The 25044-nt window shown below is 39.3% G+C and overlaps 1 protein-coding gene across 50 annotated transcripts in view; it reads right to left on the bottom strand.

Moving 5' to 3' along the window:
* The window catches only part of ERC1 (ELKS/RAB6-interacting/CAST family member 1), a 536900-nt gene that overhangs the window by 468958 nt on the left and 42898 nt on the right, over positions 1–25044 (bottom strand). The gene's annotated exons all lie outside the window — the stretch shown is intronic.

Genomic DNA, 25044 nt, shown 5'->3' with positions numbered 1-25044 from the left:
AAAAGAGCTGGGGGTGCGGTAGGGAAGAATCCTAGTGAAATGTAAGTATGTTAAAACAAAAATCTTAAAGGAATCCCAATACGCAGTTCCTAAACAAGGGCAATTGCTCTGTGATATTCATCATACTACATAATATACCCAGGCCCTGGGAAAGCACTGGCCTTAGAATGGCCCTCAACGAAGAAGAAAGTTATTGATTAGGCTTTAATTTGAATGTCTGGCAAATCCTCATGAATCCAGAATTGTGATAGTACAAACTTTGAATACATGATTTTTACAGCACGTAACAGTCAAGATGATTTTCTCTTTGTTAGTTTTGGAATTCTTATCCATAAATATAGGAAATCCAGTTATAAAAATAATAACCTCTCTTTTTTTCTGAATCTAGAAGATCAGGACAATACAAATAACATAGGTAGCATGCTTTTTTTTGATATACTGGTCCTAATTACTGCAAACACTTGAAAGATAAGCACAGACCACCCAAAAGGTCAAGGCTAGCTTAAAGATCACACTCTCATCTGCAAGACAAAACAGAGGTGGTTTCCAGGGAAAAGAGACCAAGCTCCCAGACTTTTTGAAAACTGAAGCAAACATACCATAATTTGCAAAGTATTTGCTTTCATCTGTCTTCTACTACCTGCATATATTATATGAGCTGTAAAAACAAGCTGGCCTCCCTGTTAAAGGAAACATGGGAAGGACTCTTAAAGTTTAGTTAATGAGTGAAGATAAAGAGTTCTAGCAAGAGGGAACAAATAGTCCAAGAAGGAAGCAAATAGAAGAGTCTAGAAAGACTAAATAGAAAATAAACAAGTGTGTCAAGAGAATAATTTCATGAAAAATAAATAGGAGGGAGGACAATTGAAGCTATACAAGGATTTTCATGAGACAGTTAAGTCCATACTTTCCAAAGCCCTTGCTTCGAAGAATGGTGAGGAGGATTTATAGAAGCTAGCAAGTTCAGGGAATCCTAGCATTAGCTCCACGATGAAAAAATACATACACTCTTCATGAGAATATAAAAACAGCATTATTTCTACCTGACAAAACTAACCTGGCTGGGGTGGGGTGATCTCCTCCTGAATGAAGCACATATTTAATGCATAACGAAAAGCTAGGCAAGACTAATGAAAGCTACTTGAATTGTTCCATAGTCAAGTTGAGAGTCCTGAATGTAAACTCAATGTTTGCTGAATGAATAATACCCATTAATACTTTTTCCCTCTTGATCTATATCAAGCATAGGGGAAACAAGTCATTTTAGAATTGAACAAGCGTTTTAGAATTGAAAATAATATTTTCACGACACTTTTAAATTTTTTATACCATACATAACAGTTTACCCTTCCCCTCCCAAGTTTCTAGATATAGAAATAAATTCAACTTATTAATTCCATGAACTATTCAAATAAACTATTCAAACAGAAAAACAGGATAAAATGATTGCAGCTGACAATTTTTTTTTTTTCCGAGACATAGTTTCACTCTTGTTGCCCAGACTGGAGTGCAACGGCACCATCTTGGCTCATGGCAACCTCCACCTCCTGGGTTCAAGAAATTCTCCTGCCTCAGCCTCCTGAGTAGCTGGGATTGCAGGCGCCTGCCACCATGTCCGGCTAATTTTTGTATTTTTAGTGGAGACGGGGTTTCACCATGTTGGCCAGGCTGATCTTGAACTCCCGACCTCAGGTGATCCGCCCTCCTCTGCCTCCCAAAATGCTGGGATTATAGGGATGAGCCACCGCGCCTGTCCGACAATTTCATTTTCAGATACATAATACTTTTTAATGTTTTTTCTCAGATGGAGTATACAATCTAGACTGTACTGTTTTTCTTTGCTTTTCTCATTTGGTTGCCTAAAAGACTGATGAAACAAGTTAATGGAGCACTATTTTCTCTTCGGTGTTATAGCTTAACCTAAAGAGCACTTATCTCAAGCCCAGAAAAGCTGTATTTTTTTATTGCTTGTACTCAAAAGTGTGAAATAAAACACAGCAGTTTATTATCACCAAAAAGGGAATATTTATTCATAATTAATATTTATCCACACACCCATTAACATTTACTAATTCTAGGTGATGGAAACACAGGTTTGTGTTTACGTAATTATTTTTAAAGTTCACTGGATATATATAAAATACACAGAGACAATAAATGTCAGGCTAATATTCTAAAGTTTTCAGCTTGGTTAACTAGATGAGTGTTTCAAGTGTTGTTCCCTGACCAGCAGCATAAGCATCACCTGGGAAATTGAATCTTGTGCCCCACCCCAGACCTACTCGATCAGAAATTCTGAGGATGAGTCCCAGCAATCTGTGTTTTAACAAACCCTCCAGTTAATTCTGATGCACACTTACGTTTGGGGACTAGCTGACAATTTTAAAGCTCTTGCTATTCATCAAGAACAGAAAACAAGAGAAGCAGGCAGGAGCAGAGGAGATCGTAAGGACAAGGTGCCTTAGTGCTTTATTAATTCACCTTCTTTTCCCCTCCCCCTGCCCACATCCCCCAGGTGGTCACTGTGGTGTTTTTCATTCTTGTTATAAGAGACAGGGTCTCGCTCTGTCACCCAGGCTGGAGTGCAGTGACAGGATCAGGACTCACTGCAGCCTCAACCTCCTGGACTCCGGCAATCCTCCCACCTTAGCCTCCTGAGTAGCTGGGATTTGCAGGCACCTACCACTGTACCTGTCTAATTTTTCTTCTGCCCTTTTTTTTTTGGGGGGGGGGTAGAGACGAGGCCTTGCTATGTAGCCCTTGCTGGTCTCAAACTCCTCGCCTCAAGCGATCCTCCTGCCTCGGCCTCCCAAACCACTGGGATTACACGCATGAGCCACCATGCCCAGCCAGTCTTCTTTATTTCTAATTATACCGAGATAAGTGTATTTTAGTATTCATGAATTTATGCTTCTTAGTCTAACTGCATTATATGCTTTTTAACCTCTAAATCCTCAACCCAGAATATACATTACGATTACCTTAGGAGAGTGTTTTAAAAATCCTGATGTCCAGGTTGTAGCCCACACCAATTAAATCGGGGGATGGGGGCTGACCAAAAGTATTTTAAAAATGCCCCAGATTCCAAGTGTGCAACAGTAGCTGAAAATCATGCAATCTAAGTGAAACTTTTTGTCTCTAGTTCAATATTTCTCCAAGTATGACGACAAAACTATCTGTATCAGAATCGCTAGTAGTTCCCAAAATGATATTAAAAATAATCTTCAGAGTGGTACATATATGACTTTTTTTTTTTGAGACTGAGTCTCACTCTGTTGCCAGGCTGGAGTGCAGTGGCACAATCTCGGCTCACTGCAACTTCCGCCTCCCGGGTTCAAGCGATTCTCCTGCCTCAGCCTCTCTAGTAGCTGGGACTACAGGAACGCGCCACCACGCTCAGCTAATTTTTGCATTTTTTTGTAGAGATGGGGTTTCACCATGTTGACCAGGATGGTCTCGATTCCTTGACCTCGTGATCAACCCGCCTCGGCCTCCCAAAGTGCTCGGCCTGACCTTTTTCTTAATAGTTATGTATTTACACTTTCATTTTTTATTTTTTGGCAAATGTTTTCCACGTGTAGTAGTGACAGTTTCATTTTAAAATAAGATTCAGTTTTTTAAAATGAGTCAATTTTTTAAATTACTAAATAAATAGAACAAAGAATAGGGAAAACACTGAATAGATGGTAAGCAAACAAAAAAGGTTCAGTTAACCTTCACAAATACAGATTCCTGAGCCTTCCCCCAGCAGTCCTAAACCAGAAACTTTGGGAGGGGATCCAGAAATTTTAACAACTGCTCACAGGTGATTCACATATAGTAAAGCTCATAGTGCTGTAATAAAGAAAATGCTCTAATAAAGAAAAATTTGTGCCTTCTGCCACTAAGCAAAGAACAAGTTTGGGTGTAAAAGGGAACCTCTCATTCTATCCTGTTTGCTACCACCACTTCCCTGTCTCACACCTCCTGGGTCAGGAAGAAGTACAGTTTCTGCTTCAAGTCTTAGATCTTATCCTGACGTCCTGTTCCATCCTTTCTTTTTTGGCCAAGTCCCAAAATCCAGGGCTGATCATTTTGCTCTCTTCTCAGCCCTCTCGTTCTCCTTAACGCCATCACAGAACGGGTATCCCCACCCCAGGAGGCTGTGGAACAACCTCTTGTCCCACATCCATTTGCTTTTCCAGCTACCCTCTGAAGGCAATTCTTTTAAAATGTCATTGGCCGGGTGCAGTGGCTCACGCCTGTAATCCCAGCACTTTGGGAGGCCGAGGCGGGCGGATCACCTGAGGTCAGGAGTTTGAGACCAGCCTGGCCAACATGGTAAAACCCTGTCTCTACTAAAAATACAAAATTAGCCGGGCATGGTGGCACGTGCCTGTAAATCAGGAGGCTGAGACAGGAGAATCGCTTGAACCCGGGAGGTGGAGGTTGCAGTAAGCTGAGATCGTACCATTGCACTCCAGCCTGGGCAACAAGAGTGAGACTCCATCTTAAAAAAAAAAAAAAGAAAAGATCACAAAACACTGGTAAATCATCCGATGTTACTTGTCATTTGTCCTTTCAAATTCCAATGATAACCAACCTCTATCCATTCAAACTGCAAATTGTTTATATATTGTGGCATGGTTAGAAAATCCCCTCACTAGACTGAGGATGGCAAATACATTTCAGTTCACACTACCAACTCTTATCCATTTGTAGTAGCCAGTGGTTCTCAACCAACCTTGACTTCACATTAGAATGACCTGGGGAGATTTTTTAAATCTCCACAGCAAGACCACCCCCAAGCCCAATCAAATCAAATTATCTGAGGGTTTGGGTGAGACTCAGGCATCAGGTTTTGGTTTGTTTGTTTTTTAAGTTTCTCAGTGATACCAATATGCAGCCAAGGTTGAGAATCACTGATCTGGGTTCAGCTAGAGATGTTGTCAAGAGAGATTTAGAGATGATCTGCCATGAGCAGGCAACGTTTTTGCCAATCCTGCACTATTCACTCAGGCAAGTACAGCAGACTCTGACAGAACAGTGACTTCTGAGGACAGAAATGTCAAATTCCAGTATCAATGAGGGTAATGCGCAAATATTTGTTTACATTTATCTTGGGGTATTTCTTGACAAAAACATAAAAAAACAATTTGCTTACTCTGGCCTGCCAGGTTTTTTTAAAAAACCAAACACCATACCTCCAAATATGCACAGTAGCTTTATGAAATTAAGCTGTCTCAGACACTTATAATTTTCAAGAAGGCCTAAGATGGTGAAATTTATAACTTATTTAGCTGAATCTACTCAAGGGGAGATCCAAAGCAAGACAGTTAAAATAGACAAACACTACTGTCTATAGGTACCACAAAGCATATGCAATCACAAGTTCAATACCACACATCACAAACAATTCCAACTGTTTCTGTGATCAGAAGTCTCTGTGATACAGATCCCTTTCGTAATTATATTTATTATACTAGTGCAATTAGAGCTACTCATTCAATGTCTTGCACAGACTATAAATCTTTGAGTATGTGAAATTCAGATTAAAAATCTATTTTGTAATAAATTTGCCACCAAAAAATTTTTATAATACAACATTAAGGGAAAAGCATATTCTAAAAAGTAATAAAATTTAGCTTTACTCTTGATGTGACAGAGAAATAATGTTTAATTTTAGGAAGCACAATTTTTCTAATAAATGAACACTTGGCACAAAGTATCGCAATTGTATCCACTTCCTGCCATAAATGCCAGCAGCAAGTACATCCTATTTCAAGTTCCTCTGAAGCCAATGAGTGGGCAGAACACAACCAGAGCCAAAATGGGGAACACATGGTATTCGCTCTTTGAAAAAAATCAGCAGTGGATTACAACCAGGAGGGGAAGCCATCTGTCACAAGAAAAAGAGGTGGCAGGAGCTGTAACATGCCACCTCAACCTGCACAGTCACATTTTAGATTTTAACCCTTGTAATGAACAATAGGTTTCAAAATTATTAGTGTCAAGGTTATGGATGGAATGGGAAGAGGAAGAAAAACCACTAACACTATAATTCTACTAATACCATAACCCTATCTCATACTGGGAAGAGCAACAACATAGCAGCAAACAGAAACCAAACAAATGCAAAAACATCAGAAACGAGTCAACACTTTGAGAAAGTCAATGCCCTCTAGTATGGGAAGTGCTGGCCGCTGTTACCTGCATTACCTGCATCTAGCCTGAGAACATTTTGCCCAAAACTTCAAAATGAACAAAGGAAGGCGACTTCCACAATTTAAAGATGAAAGCGAACTACAAGTCAAAAATCAACCTTAACCACTGTCTCAATTCCCCCTACCCTTTACCCACCCTAATTCACCCTCCATCACCTTGAATAAGGTAAAATCATAGAACAATTAAATAGATTGAAAAAAAGAATCTTACTAAAGTATCAGTCCTATCTTCTCTGTGGTCTTAAACCCATTAAAACCCGTTTTAGACACATATAACAGGTTTCTAACCTTCAGAGGAGCACAAAACTAACATTAGTTACTGTCATTTTTAAATCCAGAATATAGTGAGGTTTAACTAAGAAAAAGTGTAGCCACTAAACTTCTATTTATTTAAATCAGCATTTTATACTGCCATTACAATGTAGGAACACTGTTTGTAAACACATTATTTGAGAAATCAGAAGTGGTCACACTAATTCTAGTTTATTCACTTACTTGTCAATATTCTTTCATTCAACCAGTTCTTGAAACCTTACCTCCTCCACCCAAAGCCATCTCTAAAACGAAAATAGTGATTTCCCCTTGAATAGATTCAGCCAAAAATCCAACTACTGGTAATGTAATTCTTCTTTCAGGCTTTGGCATACAATGGCTTTTTTTGGGGGGTGGGGGGTAGAATATATATAGACATTTAAAAAGCCATTTAACAATTTTTAATTAAAATATTTCTGTATGTGTAAATAAATGTTTTATTTTTAAATTAAATCAATGACGGGGGGCTTATGCCTTATGCTCCTTAAGAACAACACGATAAATATTTATGATAGAGAAACAGTTACCCTCCACCAAGTTAATAGTGTAATTTATTATTTTAATTATACCAAAAATGAACTCAATAGTTCAGAAATAACAGATTTATTTGTTCAAAAGTTCAATAAGTAGGACATCAATAAGTAGGACATTTCAATCAACAGACCTCTGGGGAAAATCCACTGGGTCACATAAAAATACACCAAATGTTCATGCATCATGAAGTAATTAATGCTGAATTCTTCATTCAACTACTCAGTGATAACACTTCAGGCAACTATAGAATAAGGCTACTTTCCTCTTTTCCTAAAACAACTACGGCAAATGTGAAGGGTGCGTCACATCCTGAAGTCTCTGATTTCCTTCTCTGCCAGCCAAGTGCAGTGATGAAGCATGTACCGTGGAGTGGCACCATCTAGGCAGAAGGCTGCCTCTGCTACCTAACAGCCATGTGACCTTGGGCAACTTACTCCCAGCCTCAGTTTCCACTTCAATAAACAGTACCTACCTCATAAAATTGTTATGATGGTTAATAACATAGAGCACATAAAACAGGGCCTGTTTCTTAGTAAACACTACGCAAGTGTTAGCTATTATTATTTACTCTGTTATCTAAACAAAGTATTGAAAAACTTTGTAAAAGGCCAGAGAGTAGACACTGTATTTCAGGTCTAGTAAGTCATATAGACTCTATCACAACTACTCTATCTACCACTGGTGTGAAAGCAGCCATATATAATACAAAAATAAACATAGCTGTGTCCCAATAAAACTTTATTTATGCACACTGAATTTTGAATTTCATATAATTTTCACATATCACAATATATTAATTTTTTAATCATTTAAAAATGTAAAAGCCATTCTTTGCTTATAGGATGTACAACTCCTGTAGGAAGGATTTGGCTATAATGTGGTGTTCCCTATTATAAACTAATGTTTCTCAAAGCCAGTCCATGACCAAGTTGCCTTAATAAAACTGTCACTACAAAGTTAAAATCTGTATTTTCTTCAAAGAACTGTCTCTTATTGTGGAATAATGCACAATTCCTTTGGTGTTAGATTGACCTTCCCCTTATAAAACAACAGTAATACTATGTAGTCATGTATCACTTTTTAATTGTTTTTATTTGACAATCCTATGCCAGTCTCCCCCACTTTTTTTCTGTTATTTATATTTTATTTTGCTAGTGTGCAAAATGCAAGTCTGGGAATCATTACTCTACTGCTTCCTGCCTAATCAAAACAAGAAAAGTACTGATGTATGTCATTTACACCTGCTGATGTTGACTGATTAAAGTAATCAAATTATATTTATCATCTTCTCAACTGATCACCTATTATCTCTTTTCTCTACCCCTTCTCTCAATGTTAACCCCTTCTCAGGAGCCTTTGGATCCTATGATACTCCTATTCTTGTATTTCCTCCTCCAACAAAACACAGAGGAATTTTAATGCCATCTTTTACATTTAATAAATGACTGAATATTAATTTTTCAATAAATATTTTAAACTAGTATGTACACTTCATTCATTTGTCCTTAGTCAAAAACACAATGACATTTGGCTTTGTAGCCAGACGGACCAATATCTGTCACTTGCTAGATGTGAAACCTGAACAAATTCCTCTCTTAATTTTCAATTTCCTCACCTATAAATGAGGACAACATTGCTTACCTACAGAACTGTTAGTAAGGATTAGAAGCAATGTATATGAAAGCATCTAGGATGGTATCTATAAATGTTCTATAATAATTACTAGCATCTATAATAGTCTAGATATATTAGCATCTATATCTACAATAGATATTAACCCCTTCACTAGTTCTCTATCATAGGTACTCAGAGATGCCTTTGATAACAGCATCACAGTAAGACATCATTTTCACTGACAAATCTATTACACTATTTTTTAAAGGATACAACAGCAAATGATACATAAAAACCAAAGGGAACCTCAGATGTAATGCTACAATTTTAATGTCAGTGGAGTAAATAATAGGGAAATTGTGAGCAAAGTATACCTTTTAGTGACACACACTTATCATGTAAGAATTTAAAAAGCACAGTACAGGACCACAGTACAAAAATTAATAATTTAAAATAAGCAGAATAAGAAAATATAAGCATTCTATGTTGCCCATTCAAGAGAAATCTCCACTGCCTTGTTAAGGTTAAGTCATCTTCATACAAAAGCACGTATTTTAAATTATTTGTGGAGAGTTTTGGGCCCAACTAACCAACAAGGAACCCCTTACCAAAGAAAGAAAATAGAGCAATAAAAAATTTATTTCCAGCAATACTACATTCCTTTTGGGAAAGCACTCCATAATTCATGGATGAGTCATTGTGGAAATAAAAATGTTAAATAATGAAAATGACTGTAACTGAAAATCCTGAGAGATAATTACTCTACTCAAAGTTCCTGATAACTCCTACAGGAATATTAAGGCTGGGCTGGTAGTGATTAGTTATCCAAATGAAACTTATTATCCACTGTGACCCACTTTCTAAAAAAATTTTATAGGTCCCATGCTACTGTTTGCCTCTGGTAGCAGATCATGTAAGGTATATTTCATACTTCAAAATATATTATAAAATGTATTTGTATTTAAGAAATGTTTGACTTAATTTTAATTCAACTTTTATCTGCATACCTATTATGTCAGGTAGTCTTGTCCATAATTTATAAATATTATCTTCTTTAATCTCACTTAAATATTCCAACAACAATACAAGTATTATTATCCCCATTTGTCAACTGATGAAATTCACATGAAGGCTCTTTGCCCTTTAGATGTAAACACTGATTTTCTCCCACCTACCTTGAAAAGAACTTCATTAGTCATGTATTTCTCCTTCCCAGAAGCACTCAACTTGGTTATATGAATCAGTTTTGAATTTGGGCATTATGATCAAAGTGAACAGACTCTTAGAGAATTCCACTAGGATAACTGACAAAAACAAAATCAAGTATTTTCAGAAGAAAGACTCTAAAGATCACCTAGTCCAACTCTATGGGTTTTAAAGATGAGGAAACTGGCATTCAAAACGCTTAAATACTGCCATGGCTACACACCTGGCAAAGCCAGGATCAGAACTAGAATGCAGCTCTCCTGATTCAGTGTTCCATCTATGACACCAGTGAATTTCAGGCTTATCAGACTTAATACTCTCCCATTTTATAACAAACATTTTGTAAATATGCCCTTCACTATCCTGAAATGCAGATAATAAGCCCACTCCCACATACGGTTTCAAAAAAAAATTATATAATGCTGTATGAAGGAAAAATGAAAAGAAAGAATTTATAATAAAATAGTATGTATGTTAACATGTAAATGCCAGGGCACAACTACACCAAAAGACTATGCAAACAGAAGCTAAAGAGACAGTAGCATTAGCAACAATGCAATGCTGCTGTTGAAGTGCTTTTCCAAAATGGCAAAAGTTCTAGGTAAAGTTACAAACAAAACAAAGTATAATCTTCTATCAACTTCGTCCTCAGTCAAACAATGCTAATGCACTTACACACATTTATTTAGTTATAGGATCTTGGCTCAAATGACTATAAGCAGATTTTTTTCACCTATCAAATTCCTAGCAAGACATATGAAAATCATATGGTATGAGGGAAAGCTTTTCAGTATGCAGACCTGTCCTAAGCAGTGAGGGGAATGTGGTAACTTTAAGACCTCTCCACCCTAAATCCTAGAAACACCTTCTGCCCCCAGTTATTCTAACAGCCAGTGTTCCCACAACTTTCCAACAATCGAGACCCAATACACTATCCCTTTAAAATAAGTATCTTTCATCAGAAATACCAAGAGAAATCCAAAAATTTATCTGCTACCATTTAAGTAAATAACCTTTTACCTGCTTCATCTCTTGAAAATACTCTGTACAGGCCGGGCGCAGTGGCTCATGCCTGTAATCTCAGCACTTTGGGAGGCCAAGGCAGGCAGATCACAAGGTCAGGAGTTCGAGACCAGCCTGACCAATATGGTGAAACCCCGTCTCTACTAAAAAATACAAAAATTAGCCAGGCGTGGTAGCAGGCGTCTGTAGTCCCTGCTACTTGGGAGACTGAGGTAGGAGAATCGCTTAGACCCGGGAGGCAGAGGTTGCAATCAGCCAAGATCGCGCCACTGCACTCCAGCCTGGGCGAGAGAGCAAGGCTCTGTCTAAAAAAAAAAAAAAGAAAGAAAAGAAAAAGAAAGAAAAAGAAGATACTCTGTACCATAGATAACATGTTTTCATAGAAAAATAAGAAATAGACCCTCGTAAAATTACAAGACAGGAAAGAGTGGAAACACTCATTACAATATGCTTCTCTCCTAAGAATGTAGTACCTACTTTAAGTTCCTATGCCCAGGAAGAGGAGTCATGTGAAAAGAAGAAATTACTTATTATGCAGGCTATCAAATCCATGAAAGATAATCAAAAGAACATTTTTTGAATGTATTCTCCCAATTTTTCAGATTTTAAGTCCTATAAAACAAACTTAGTTCCCAAAAATGTTTCTTTGAAATACAACAAATGCTGTAGGTTTATCACATAAATACAATGCAACTGGGTTTAAAAAAAAAAAATTAAAAATACTAGGCCGAGTGCAGTGGCTCACACCTGTAATCCCAGCACTTTGGGAGGCCAAGGTGGGTGGATCACTTGGGTTCAGGAGTTTGAGACCTGGCATAGTGAAACCCTGTCTCTACTAAAAATTCCAAAATTAGGTGAGCATAGTGGCAGGTGCCTGTAATCCCAGCTACTCTGGAGGCTGAAGCAAGAGAACCGGTTGAACCCAGGAGGTGGAGGTTACAGTGAGCCAAGATCGTGTCACTGCACTCCAGCTGGGCAACAGAGCTAAACTCCATTTCAAAAAAAAAAAAAAAACAGGCCGGGCGCAGTGGCTCACATCTGTAATCCCAGCACTTCGGGAAGCTGAGGCAGGCAGATCACCAGGTCTGGAGATTAAGACCATCCTGGCTAACACAGTGAAACCCCGTCTCTACTAAAAATACAAAAAAATAGCTGGGCGCGGTGGTAGGTGCCTGTAGTCCCAGCTACTCGGGAGGCTGAGGCAGGAGAATCGCGTGAACCTGGGAAGCGGAGCTTGCAATGAGCGGAGATCACACCACTGCACACTCCAGCCTGGGCAACAGAGCCAGACTCTAGTACTGGTAGGCCAGATGCAGTGGCTCACACCTGTAATGCCAGCACTTTGGGAGGCCAAGGCGGGTGGATCATCTGAGGTCTGGAGATTGAGACCAGCCTGGCCACCATGGCAACACCCCGTCTCTACTAAAAATACAAAAATTAGCTGGGCGTGATGGCGCGGGCCTGTTGGTTAGCCAACTACAGTATAAGGGCTTCCTTAAGACAGCCCACCCAAAGAACCTCTCTAAGGGTCAAGAAATACATGCTATCAACAACAAATCAACAAAGTTACCATTCCTCACCATTACTCACAGCATTTTCCCATTGCTCACTGTTACTAAAGAACAGTGTAACTTCCTAACCCTTGACCAAGAAGCCAGATACTTGTTAATCCATGTTGATGTCACAGGTCATAATATTTTATTACAATACGGAACAAGTAACAGAGATCTCAGCTAAAGAGTGACCTAGTGAGCACTCTAGTGGCAGCCTCTTACAAGAGGCAGAAGACCCACATAAGGCCTTTAGATTTGTAGTCCTCCTTTCCTTAGAGAGACATGCAAAACTAGGCCAGGTGCGGTGGCTTACGCCTGTAATCCCAGCACTTTGGGAGGCTGAGGCAGGTGGATCACCTGAGGTCAGGAGTTCGAGACCAGCCTGGCCAACATGGCAAAACCCTGTCTCTACTAAAAATACAAAAAGTAGCCAGGCATGGTGGCGGATGCCTGTAGTCTCACCTACTTGGGAGGCTGAGGCAGGAGAATCACTTGAACCCGGGAGGCGGAGGCTGCAGTGAGCCAAGATCATGCCACTGCACTCCAGTCTAGGAAACAGTGCAAAGGCTCTGTCTCAAAAAAAAAAAAGAAAGAGAGACTTGCAAAACTGTTTTTCATTTTAAAATGTTACTTATGATAGATAACATTTATTAGGTTTATTGTTTCTAAATGTACTAATAAATATTATTTTTTTATTTTAGTATCTAATATGACAAATATTGGTAGATATAACCTACATAAACAAAAGCTGCTTGGGGTCCTTAATAATTTTTACAATATACAGAGGTCCTGTGGCCAACAAGTTTAAGAATTACTGCTACAGAAGACTATTCAAGTATCTGAGGATCATTTAAGATCAGAGCAGTTATCTCAGGTTGACTTCAAAGCTAAACAGATCTTTGCATACCACATTCTCTGAAAGTACATAAGCCACCAGCCACTGGTAAGAGATGGTACACTGTGTACATTAAGGCTGAATTATCTCACTTTCTCGGCCTATACAGTCACCACATATGAAATTAAGCAAGTGTCACTGCAATCCAGTATTAGGAAGGAAAGCCTATTATGTAGAAAAACTGGCAAAATAAAGGGGGAGAGGGTTCAGTAAGTATTGTTAATATATGGAAAAATCAAAGGAAAAGATCTATGTTAAAGACTAACTTTCCAAATCTGGAAAGAAAAATGAGTATTTTTAGGCTGGGCACGGTGGCTCACGCCTGTAAACCCAGCACTTTGGGAGGCCTAGGTGGGCGGATCACGAGGTCAGGAGATGGAGACCATCCCGGCTAACATGGTGAAACCCCGTCTCCACTAAAAATACAAAACATTAGCCAGGCATGGTGGTGGGTGCCTGTACTGCCAGCCACTCAGGAGGCTGAGGCAGAAGAATGACATGAACTCGGGAGGCGGAGTATTGCGCCACTGCACTCCAGCCTGGTCGACAGAGCGAGACTCCGTCTCAAAAAAAAAAAAAAAAAAAGAAAAAAAGAAAAAGAAAAATGAGTATTTTTAGAAATGTGTATGGTAGCACAAAAACAGTTCATAAAAGCATTTCTAATCTTGTCCATAAGGGAAGAACAGAGCATTTTCAAAAACAAAATTTATCATTTCCTCACTGAAAGCACATTTTTTGTAATAGTTCTCTTTTTCCCAAAGTCACTCCTAATTTATCACAACAGAGGTAGGTATATGATCTCCAAAAAACTTGTTGTTAACTAAAACAAAATAAGGGACATCTAATAGTAGAAGTTTGTAAAAAAATCATAAATCAGTATTAACTTTAATAAATAATAACTTTCAGGAATTGAGAGAATCACTCAAGGTATCTGCTGTCAAACAAAAATACCACAATAAAGACAGAGAACCAAAACACAAATCGAGCTGGATGAGAACATATATATAAAACTGTATCTTCTAATGGCTTCTCCCTCTCCACTTCTTACTCCCATAAGCAGAGGCATGTAGCTGATACTGAATTAACTAGAAAAGTGAGTTCCCCAACATTAACAAGCACACCTTTATAACATCTATATGCATGTACGTGAGGTCACAGTCATTAGTCTCTTATCTCCAAATTCTTATGAAAAACTTTTATTCAAATAATTAAAACCAAATTCATCATTCCTTACTCTAAATTTAGTTCCACTTTCTAATCCATTTCCATTGTTAATCGTTGGGAAAAGAGTTCCCCAATCTCAATACCATGGTTCATTGTATTCTTCTCTCTTGCCATCTATATCCAAATATTTCTTTTCTTTCTTTTTTTTTTTTTGACAGACTCTTGCTCTGTCACCCAGGTGGAAGTGCAGTAGTGCACTCACAGCTCACTGCAGCTTCCACCTCCTGCAGTCAAGCTATCCTCCTGCCCTAGCCTCCCAAGTAGCTGGGGCTACAGGCGCATACCACCATGACAGCTAATTTTTTTTTTTTTTTTTTGAGACAGCGTCTCGCTCTGTCACCCAGGGCTGGAGTGCAGTGGTGCGATTTCGGCTGACTGAAAACTCCGCCTCCCGGGTTCACGCCATTCTCCTGCCTCAGCCTCCCGAGTAGCTGGGACTACAGGCGCCCACCACCACGCCCAGCTAATTTTTTTGTATTTTTAGTAGAGACAGGGTTTCACCGTGTTAGCCAGGATGGTCTCAATCTCCTGACCTCGTGATCCGCCAGCCTCGGCCTCCCAAAGTGCTGGGATTACAGGCATGAGCCACCGTGCCTGGCCCTAATTTTGTTTTTTAAGAGATGCAGTCTCACTATTTTGCCGAGGCTGGTCTTGAACTCCTGGGCTCAAGTAACCTGCCCACCTTGGCCTCCCAAAGTGCTGGGACTACAGGCACGAGCCATCGTTCCCTGCCTATATCCAAATATTTCTTTGAAAATCTCATGGATGTGCACCTTCTTCTCCATTCCTATTACCCTGTTTAATCCAGGTCTTCAACAAGAAACTCATTTCCCTTCTCCACCTTTTCTTCAATCCACTCTGCTGACAGCAGTAAAAGCTGCTCCTGAACAGTATTTTTTATTACATCATTTATGCCCTCGTTCAAGAACTTCCTAGGGCAACTTACTATTACTTTCTTCAAAATCTTCTTTGAGTAAATCAGATTAAGAAAGAAAAGGCCGGGCACAGTGGCTCACGCCTGTAATCCTAGCACTTTGAGAGGCCGAAGCAGGTAGATCACCAGGTCAGGAATTCAAGACCAGTCTGGCCAAGATGGTGAAAGCCTGTCTCTACTAAAAATACAATAATTAGCAGGGCATGGTGGCGTGTGCCTGTAATCCCAGCTGCTTGGGAGGCTGAGGCAGAGAACTGCTTGAACCCGGGAGGCGGAGCTTGCAGTGAGCCGAGATCCCACCACTGCACTCCAGCCTGGGCAACAGAGCGAGACTCCGTCTCAAAAAAAAAAAAAGAAAAAACTATACTTTAAAGGGTGAATTCAATTATATCTCAATAAAATTGTCATAAAAGAAGGAAAGGAGATGGGGAGGGAGAAAAAGGACAAAAGGACCTGGGAGGATGGGGTAAACTCCCTAAATGTTTCTCCACAAAGTACCACTTGATGCCATACCCCCTTGGGCGTTGTGAAGAGTTCAATGACTTAGAGCACCCACGCAGCTGTCAGAAGGCAATCTGACCTTCCAGTGACCACTTCTAGTGATGACGAAGCATTACTTTATGAAACTGTTCTTTCATCAAATGGAAATAGTTTTTTTCTTTTTCTTTTTTTTGAGACGGAGTCTCGCTCTGTCGCCCAGGCTGGAGTGCAGTGGCGCAATCTCGGGCTCACTGCAAGCGCCGCCTCCTGGGTTCACGCTATTCTCCTGCCTCAGCCTCCTGAGTAGCTGGGACTATAGGTGCTCGCCACCAAGCCCAGCTAATTTTTTGCATTTTTAGTAGAGACAGGGTTTCACCATGTTAGCCAGGATGCTCTCGATCTCCTGACCTCATGATCTGCCCGCCTCGGCCTCCCAAAGTGCTGGGCTTACAAACGTGAGCCACTGCGCCCGGCCGGATATAGCTTTTTTCAAAAATCCATTCCTCCTTGCAGCCAAAATTTAAAACCTTAATATTTGTGCTCATTTTTCCAGTGTTTGTTCTCCAAAAACAATACTAACAAAGAAAGAAAAAAGGAAAAATCTCCTTCAACATGGCTGTCCACCAAATACTTAAGAGTATAATTAAAATGTTGTAAGTCTTCTCTTCTTGAGTTCCTTCAGCCATTTCTTATAAAGTATGGTTTCTAGGCACCTCCTATACTCTTCTGGGCGTAACAGTGCACTCATAACAGATGTCAAGTTCCAGAGGGTGGTACGATTTTAAATGTTAAAAAATGAAACTATGACCTCCACTGATTAACATTAATGTAACTAAAAACTAAACCCATTTTCTGATTTCTTTTGCACAATAAAAAGGACCCCCAAATTATATTTAAGATGCTATCTGCAAATTTGCTGTAAATTAGCAAATCTCTAAAAACAATTTTATTTCACTGAAATGAGATCACACACTACACTGCACTATGAGATCCAAAAAGACAGAGGAAAATAAAAAGTGAGAGAGACACTGCAATTATCTGGCAAACTCTGCCCTTATTTCTTCATATAAGCCCTATCTCATATTTGTGCAACATTTTTATTAGCTCTGCTTAATTATTTTTCATACTTCACTACATTCCAGATAAGCAAACTTACCAACTGTAAAAGAAGCAAATTTCCCACACTGATTTAAATACCTTCACATATGATCAAGACCTGATAAATGCATAGTTCAAATTTCTGTAAGCCATACATGTACAAATTTTGCTTCTTGAAATGACTGTTAACTCCCCAAAAGGAACATTATCCATTTTACATTTGATTTCATTTTCTCATGGCACTCTGCATACTGCCTTTAACACATTCCCCTTCTGAAACAACAAAAAAGATTAAACTTATCTGGGCAATAAACAAGGATACCAATTTATCTACATCTCCTTGTTAAAACAAAATTATCAAAAAGAAAATTAAAACAATAATCTAAGACATAGATCCCAAATTTTAAGATCAGACTTCAAATGACAGTGAAATAACCAGCAACCTCATGAAAAAGTTTATTTAAGGCCAGGAGCAGTGGCTCACACCTGTAATCCCAACACTTTGGGAGGCCGAGGTTGACAGATCACCTGAGGCCAGGAGTTTGAGACCAGCCTGCCCAACATGGCGAAACACCATCTCTACTAAAAATACAAAAAATTAGCCGGGCGTGGTGGCGTGCACCTGCAGTTCCAGCTACTCAGGAGGCTGAGGCAGGAGAATCACTTGAACCTGGGAGGTGGAGGCTGCACTGAGCCGAGATCGCACCATTGCACTCCAGGCTGGGCAACAAGAGCAAAACTCTGCCTCAAAAAAAAAAAAAAAAAAAAGGTTTATTTAATGGCAAATAATAATGGCTTTTATCATGCGGCAAATCAAGATACGACCTAAAATTATATGTTAATAGTCAAAAGTCTCCAAATGAGAAAAAAAATGACAAAGAATTACACAAGGTTATCTTTTTGCATTTCTGAACTAGAAATTCTCTTGATTCCTAAGTAAATGAGCAACATAAAAATCAGACTCCAAAAAGAGAAGAAACACACAAGGCAAAAAACATTAAATTCACCTGCCATCCTATAATATTAAACAGTATTTTGTTCATGAAATATTTCAATGACAGTGCTTTAAATAAACATTTTTAAAATAAGCTTCCAACTAAATTCAACATACAGAATTATTTCAAGGCATAATTAAAAAAGAAGTATGATGATAATCTGGTTAAATGCTGTTTAGAATAAAAAAAAAAATCATCCAAAGTCTTTTTTTTTTTTTCTGAGACAGAGTCACGCTCTGTCTCCCAGGCTGGAGTGCAGTGGTGCGATCTCAGCTCACTGCAAGCTCCGCCTCTCGGGTTCATGCCATTCTCCTGCCTCAGCCTCCTGAGTAGCTGGGACTACAGGTGCCCACCACCACACCCAGCTATATTTTTGTATTTTTAGTAGAGACGGGGTTTCACCATGTTAGCCAGGATGGTCTCGATCTCCTGACCTCGTGATCCGCCCACCTCAGCCTCCCAAAGTGCTGGGATTATAGGCATGAGCCACCGAGCCCCGCCCCATCCAAAGTCTTAGTAGCTCTGCAGTTCCACCAAGCTCACAGCTAGATTTTCATTCTTTGTCAAACATACACTAAAAACCCTCCTTACTCCCAATTTTAAAAAAGAAAAAGAAAAAGCCTTCCCTGTTACATACTATTCTAACTCTCCAACCAGCAGTATTTGAAAGTTCAGTAACAAAAGAAGGATGAGACATAAAAATTGCTGAGTATTTATATCAGAAACATCTTCTAAAAGAACTCCATAATAAAGAACCACACATATCAAGCAATTCTAAGCAAATGTGTCTTTACATCTGATAGGATCCTAGAACAAGATCTCTATGGTCCAATCAGATCCAATATTTAGAATGGACCTAAATCCCCAGTCTCAAACTGAAATGGGGAAACCATTTAATTACTGTAAATCCTATTAAACCAATCTTCTTTATCAAGTGGAAGATGCCTGACCTCTGAGGGCTATGGAGGGTATAATGAATGCAGAGTTTAATTAGGCCCCACTGCTGGCTGACTATAATCTATTAATTAGCATTCTCTGTCTCTCTATCTCATTGCAGTGTTTCACTTTACTTTAAAATTGCACCCTTCATTTTTCGGACCAAAGTTATACAATTTTAGGATTGTGTAGTAATTACAGTGGGTATACGGAGAATACATCGCTGCCAGCACTGGTGTTTAATTAGGGCAAGGGGTGGAATCTAGATAAGGCGGTGTTCACCATTCTTCAGCACATATGGGTTTTTTGGCATGAAAATCCTGTGGACTGTTTCACTGGAACTGAACTGAAGTATTCAGAAGATTCAAATATTTTGTCTTTGAATGTAGACTGATACTTAGAAAGGATATTACGTATTTTCCACACAGCTTCTGAAGTACAGGCATAAACAATTGCTTCAATTATTCCAAAATGAACAAGTACGCCAATAACTTTTTTCATTAAAATTGACATTTCTGAGTCACTTCATAATAAAAACCATCTTAGTGAGGGGCATAGTTTCAGCATCATCAACAAGGTATAACGGTGACTAGCTAATTCCAGGTATAATGGTGATAAATCCAGTAACTTCAAATCTACTCTAAATTTGATACACACACACACACATACGTATAATCTTACACACACATATACTGTCAATCCATTCTTGAAAAGTAGAGCCTTTAAAAAGAAGTGTTTATTCATATGCAATTTTTCCACAATATTTCTTAATTATTTTAAATTTTTATTTATTTTTTTATTTATTTTTAAGAGACAAGGTCTCACTATGTTGCCCAGGCTGGACTCAAACTCCTGGACTCGAGGGATTCTCCTGCCTCAGCCTCCTGAGTAGCTAAGACTACGTGCATATATTACCATACCCAGCTCACAATATTTCTTATAATAAAAAATTATGTCTCAGCCACTTTTCAATTAAATCAAACTGTGATTTTTTATTAACAATACATTTGAAATTGTATAATACTCAAATATGATACACTATGATAATTATCTAAATACATATAAAGAATCTCATATTTGGGCACTAGTATACACCATTACATACTCCAAATTTACCAATCTCATTTTTACCAAGAAAAAAAAAAGAACCCAATACAACCCCTAAAAATAGATACAGTTTCCAAGACCTAGGTTATATTGATACTTAACCACAAAACTAAAGAAAGCAAACTCATTTTTTTCTCCTGATATTTACAATTCAATACCAAACTATAAAAACAGAATTTAAGCTGGGCATGGTGACTCATGACTGCAATCCCAACACTTTAGGAGGTTGAGGCGGGCAGATCACCTGAGGTCAGGAGTTCGAGACCAGCCTGGCCAACATGGCAAAATCCCATCTCTACTAAAATACAAAAAATTAGCCGGGCGTGGTGGCACATGCCTGTAATCCCAGCTACTTGGGAGGCTGAGGCAGGGGAATCGCTTGAACTCAGGAGGCGGAGGTTGCAGTGAGCTGAGATAGTGTCACTGCACTCCAGCCTGGCGACAGAGCAAGACTCCGTCTCAAAAAAAAAAAAAATACAAAAATTAGCCGGGCATGGTGGCACACGCCTGTAATCCTGGCCACTCGGGAGGCTGAGGCAGAAGAATCGCTTGAACCTGGGAGGCAGAGCTTCCAGTAAACCGAGATTGTGCCATTGCGCTCCAGCCTGGGCAACACTGAGACTCCAGCTCAAAAAAAAGAAGGCCGGGTGTGGTGGCTCATGCCTGTGATCCCAACACTTTGGGAGGCCAAGGCAGGTGGATTACCTGAGGTCGAGAGTTCAAGACCAGTCTGGTCAATGTGGTGAAACCCGTCTCTACTAAAAATACAAGAAATTGGCCAGGCGCGGTGGCTCATACCTATAATCCCAGCACTTTGGGAGGCTGAGGTGGGCGGATCATGAGGTCAAGAGATTGAGACCATCCTGGCTAACACCGTGAAACTCCAACTCTACTGAAAATACAAAAAATTAGCTGGGTGTGGTGGTGGGCACCTGTAGTCCCAGCTACTCAGGAGGCTGAGGCAGGAGAATGGCATTAACCCGGGAGGTGGAGCTTGCAGTGAGCCGAGATCACGCCACCACACTCCAGCCTGAGCAACAGAGCGAGACTCTGTCTCAAAAAAAAAAAAAAAATTAGCCAGGCGTGGTGGCACACACCTGTAATCCCAGCTACTCCAGAGGCTGAGACAGGAGAGTCACTTGAACCCTGGAGATGGAGGTTGCAGTGAGCCAAGGTTATGCCACTGCACTCCAGCCTGGGTGACACAGTGAGGCTCTGTCTCAAAACAACAATTAAAAAAAAAAACTGAGAATGTACTATCATTTTATATTTAGGAATTATTCTTTTTGGTGTTGTACTTCAACTGACAAATTTAACTAATTTACTTGGTAGTGCAATGCAAATTAAAAACTAAAGTCAGTATTGTACTGACAACTCAAAAATGTCAACTGAAGAAAATGTACTTCTCTGTTCTGCTGTCATATATCATTTGAACATTTACCTGGTGCATCAATGAATGATTCACAAGGTGAAGAGACATCAAAATCACCTGAAGAGCTCTTTGTAACTAAACATATCTAAAATTTTAAACACCCTTTTCCCCTACACACGCCCCATCCACTGAGGGTTCCTGTCACAGTTAATGATCATTAGGAACAAGAGTAGGTCACATCCCTGAGATGTAAAGTGGTAGAATAAAGGATGAGACACACTGAGCAAATGGTCCCTTGTTTCTTTTCCTTTCTTTTATGGTTGAGCTCAAAAGTGCCACAACAGAACCATCACAAATTGACAAACAGGCAACAGACAAGTTTAAGACTTAGATTTACACCCGATGCAGTGGCTCCTGCCTATAATCCCAGCACTTTGGGAGGCTGAGGCGGGCGGATCACGAGGTCAGGAGTTCAAGACCAGCCTGGCCAACATGGTGAAACCCCATCTTTACTAAAATACAAAAATTAGCCAGGTGTGGTGGGGGGCACCTGTAATCCCAGCTACTAAGGAGGCTGAGGCAGGAGAACTGTTTGAACCAGGATCCAGGAGGCAGAGGTTGCAGTGAGCCAAGATCGCATCACTGCACTCCAGCCTGGGCTACAGAGCGAGACTCCGTCTCAAAAAAAAAAAAAAAAAAAAAAAAAGAATTAGATTAGATTTACTAAATTCTAAAGATCCCAAGAGTGGTTTCTCATTAGAACCACCAGAGAAGCCTGTTCGAAACATAAGTTCCTGGACCCCATCTCCAGAGATTGTACTTAGCTGGTATGAAGGGAGGCCTGGCAATCTATGTTTTAACCAAATATGCCTGTTGATGTTGATGTTTCTGAGCCAGCATTTAAGAACCCTGTCCTTAATTTTAGACTCCATCAGTGGGGTCTATTTTAGCTTTTTTTTCTTTCTTTACACATTCTTAAAGTCTTAATGACTCAAACTCAAAGAACTTTCTAAGGAATATTTTTTAAAGAACAATTTCTCTTCTTTAAAGAAGCTAAGTCTCTAAGAAAGAGATTTAAGTATATTAAAACATTCAAATTTTGAGTAGTGACAACTTAAATTTAATAACTGATTAAAAAGTAAAAGCAAAGTAGTTTGAAGTTATAATGTATCTGAGAAAGAATAAAATTATCATAATTTCTAATTACTTAGAAATCTGATTCAAATGAATTCAAGGTTTTTAATTTGTGTTGTACTACCAAGTAAATCTGAAGAATTTTGGCCCTGTGATATTATTAACTAGAATAGATACAATAGAATAGTAGGAGGCATTGAAAATAATGATTTAGATATATATTAGAGGCCTTTAATATACAGTAGAAATGTTGTTAGCTAAAAGAAGGTCACAGCATAATACCAACAGTATTCCATTCAGGTAAATCTGTTATGTGTATATGCATAGAGATATTTCAGTAAAGAGAAATGTCAAAATGTTAACAGTGGAATAGCAAAGTTGTCAGTAGATGGGAGGATCTGGAATATATTTTGCTTTCATATCTATGCTTTTCTGTTTTATATTTATGAACAGAAAAATTGAGCTATTTTTATTGCTGAAAATGTGTCTGGAGCTTTAACAGACAAAATGTAATGTAACTAGAGATCTTCAAGTAGCCAAAACAGTAGATCTGAATATCTGGACTGCATATTAGTAAGAATGGTAAGACAATCAACAGAAATCTTAAATTAGATTTACAGTCATATGTTGCTTAATGACAGAGATATGTTCTGAGAAAGGCGATTTCATCACTGTGCAAAGATCATCAAGTGGACTTATACAAACCCACCTGGTACGGCCTACCACACACCTAGGATATAGGATATAGCCTACTGCTTCTAGGCTACAAACCTGTACAGCATGTTACTGTATTGAATACTGTAGGCAACTGTAACACAATGGTAAGTACCTGTGTATCTAAACACATCTAAGCATAGAAAAGATACAGTTAAAACACTGTAGTATAATCTTTGTTTTTTGTTTTGTTTTTAGAGACAGGGTCTCACTCTCACCCAGGCTGGAGTACAGTGGCCCAATCTCGGCTGACTGTGGCCTCGACCTCCCAGGCTCAGGTGATCCTCCTGCCTCAGTCTCCCAAGTAGTACAGGCGCCCACCACAAAACCCTGCTAATTTTTTTTCTATTTTTTGCAAAGACAGGGTTTCACCATTTTGCCCAGGCTGGTCTCAAACTCCTGGCCTCAACCAATCCGCACCCGCTCAGCCTCACAAAGCGCTGGGAGTACAGGTGCGAGCTACCACACCTGGCTAACACTATATTGTAACCTTATGGGACCACAGTGATACATGAGGTCCATCATTGACCTAAACATCTTTGTGTGGCAGATGACTTCTTCATCAGAGACACAGATCATTTCTGATTGCTTCTTTACTTCTTAATATCATTTAAGAACACTGCAGAAATTGATATCAGTTGCTTTCTTTATAATTTTTATTAACCTAATCCAAAAATAAAGTGTAATACCAACAATGAGGTAGCTAATTACATATTCTCCTTTAAGAGTATAAGACAGCTTTTTTAAGGAGGAAAAAAACTCAAGCTTGCAAGTTTAAGAAAACTTCTAAAAGTACAGACAACTTGGGCCATGGGGGAAAACAATGTGAAAAGAGAAAAATTCTAAAAGTCTTTTAAACAAAAAATATGGGCCTGGGCATGGTGGCTCACGCCTACAATCCCAGCACTTCGGGAGGCCAAGGCAGGTGGACCACCTGAGGTCAGGAGTTTGAGACCAGCCTGGCCAACACGGTGAAACCCCGTCTCTACTAAAAATACAACTATTAGCCAGGCGTGGTGGCGGGCACCTGTAATCCCAGCTGCTCAGGAGGCTGAGACAGGAGAATCACTTGAACCTGGGAGGTGGAGGTTGCAGCGAACTGAGATGGCGTCACTGTACTTCAACCTGGGAGACAGAGCAAGACGCCGTCTCAGAAAAAAAAAAAAAAGTATGTTTAACATTTTAACTAGTAGAGCCTGAATATGATTTGTTCACATCTTTGGAGTCATCAGCTTCCTCACTGAATGTGACATGGCTATCATCAAACATCAACTATAACCTGGAGGAGCCCAGAAAAATAAGTGAATATTTCCTGTAGCTAATGTGACAGCACTTAGCTCTCAAATTGCAAAGCCTCATAATTATAATGCCCAGTCATCTCATTTATTTTCTACAAGTAAACAATCACACCAAGTTGCCTTTCCTTCACCTTAAATGTAAAGAATTACAGAACGAAAAGCTACAAAAGCATCCTGAAGTTAAACTTCCATGAATGGCAACAAAAAGAACAGGTACTTATTGTTCGTACTTAATAAATACATCATCAACATTAACTTTTTTTTCTTTTTTGAGACAGAGTCTCACTCTGTCACCCCAGACTGGAGTGCAGTGGCGGGATCTCAGCTCACTGCAACCTCCGCCTCCCAGGTTTACGTGATTCTCCTGCCTCAGCCTCCTTAGAAGCTGGGATTACAGGCACACGCCATCACA

The sequence above is a fragment of the Pan troglodytes genome, chromosome 10, assembly GCF_028858775.2.
Source record: "Pan troglodytes isolate AG18354 chromosome 10, NHGRI_mPanTro3-v2.0_pri, whole genome shotgun sequence".
Classification (NCBI taxonomy): Eukaryota; Metazoa; Chordata; class Mammalia; order Primates; family Hominidae; genus Pan; species Pan troglodytes.
Note: the sequence above shows the minus strand (reverse complement) of the source record. Positions and strands in the feature narration are given on the sequence as shown.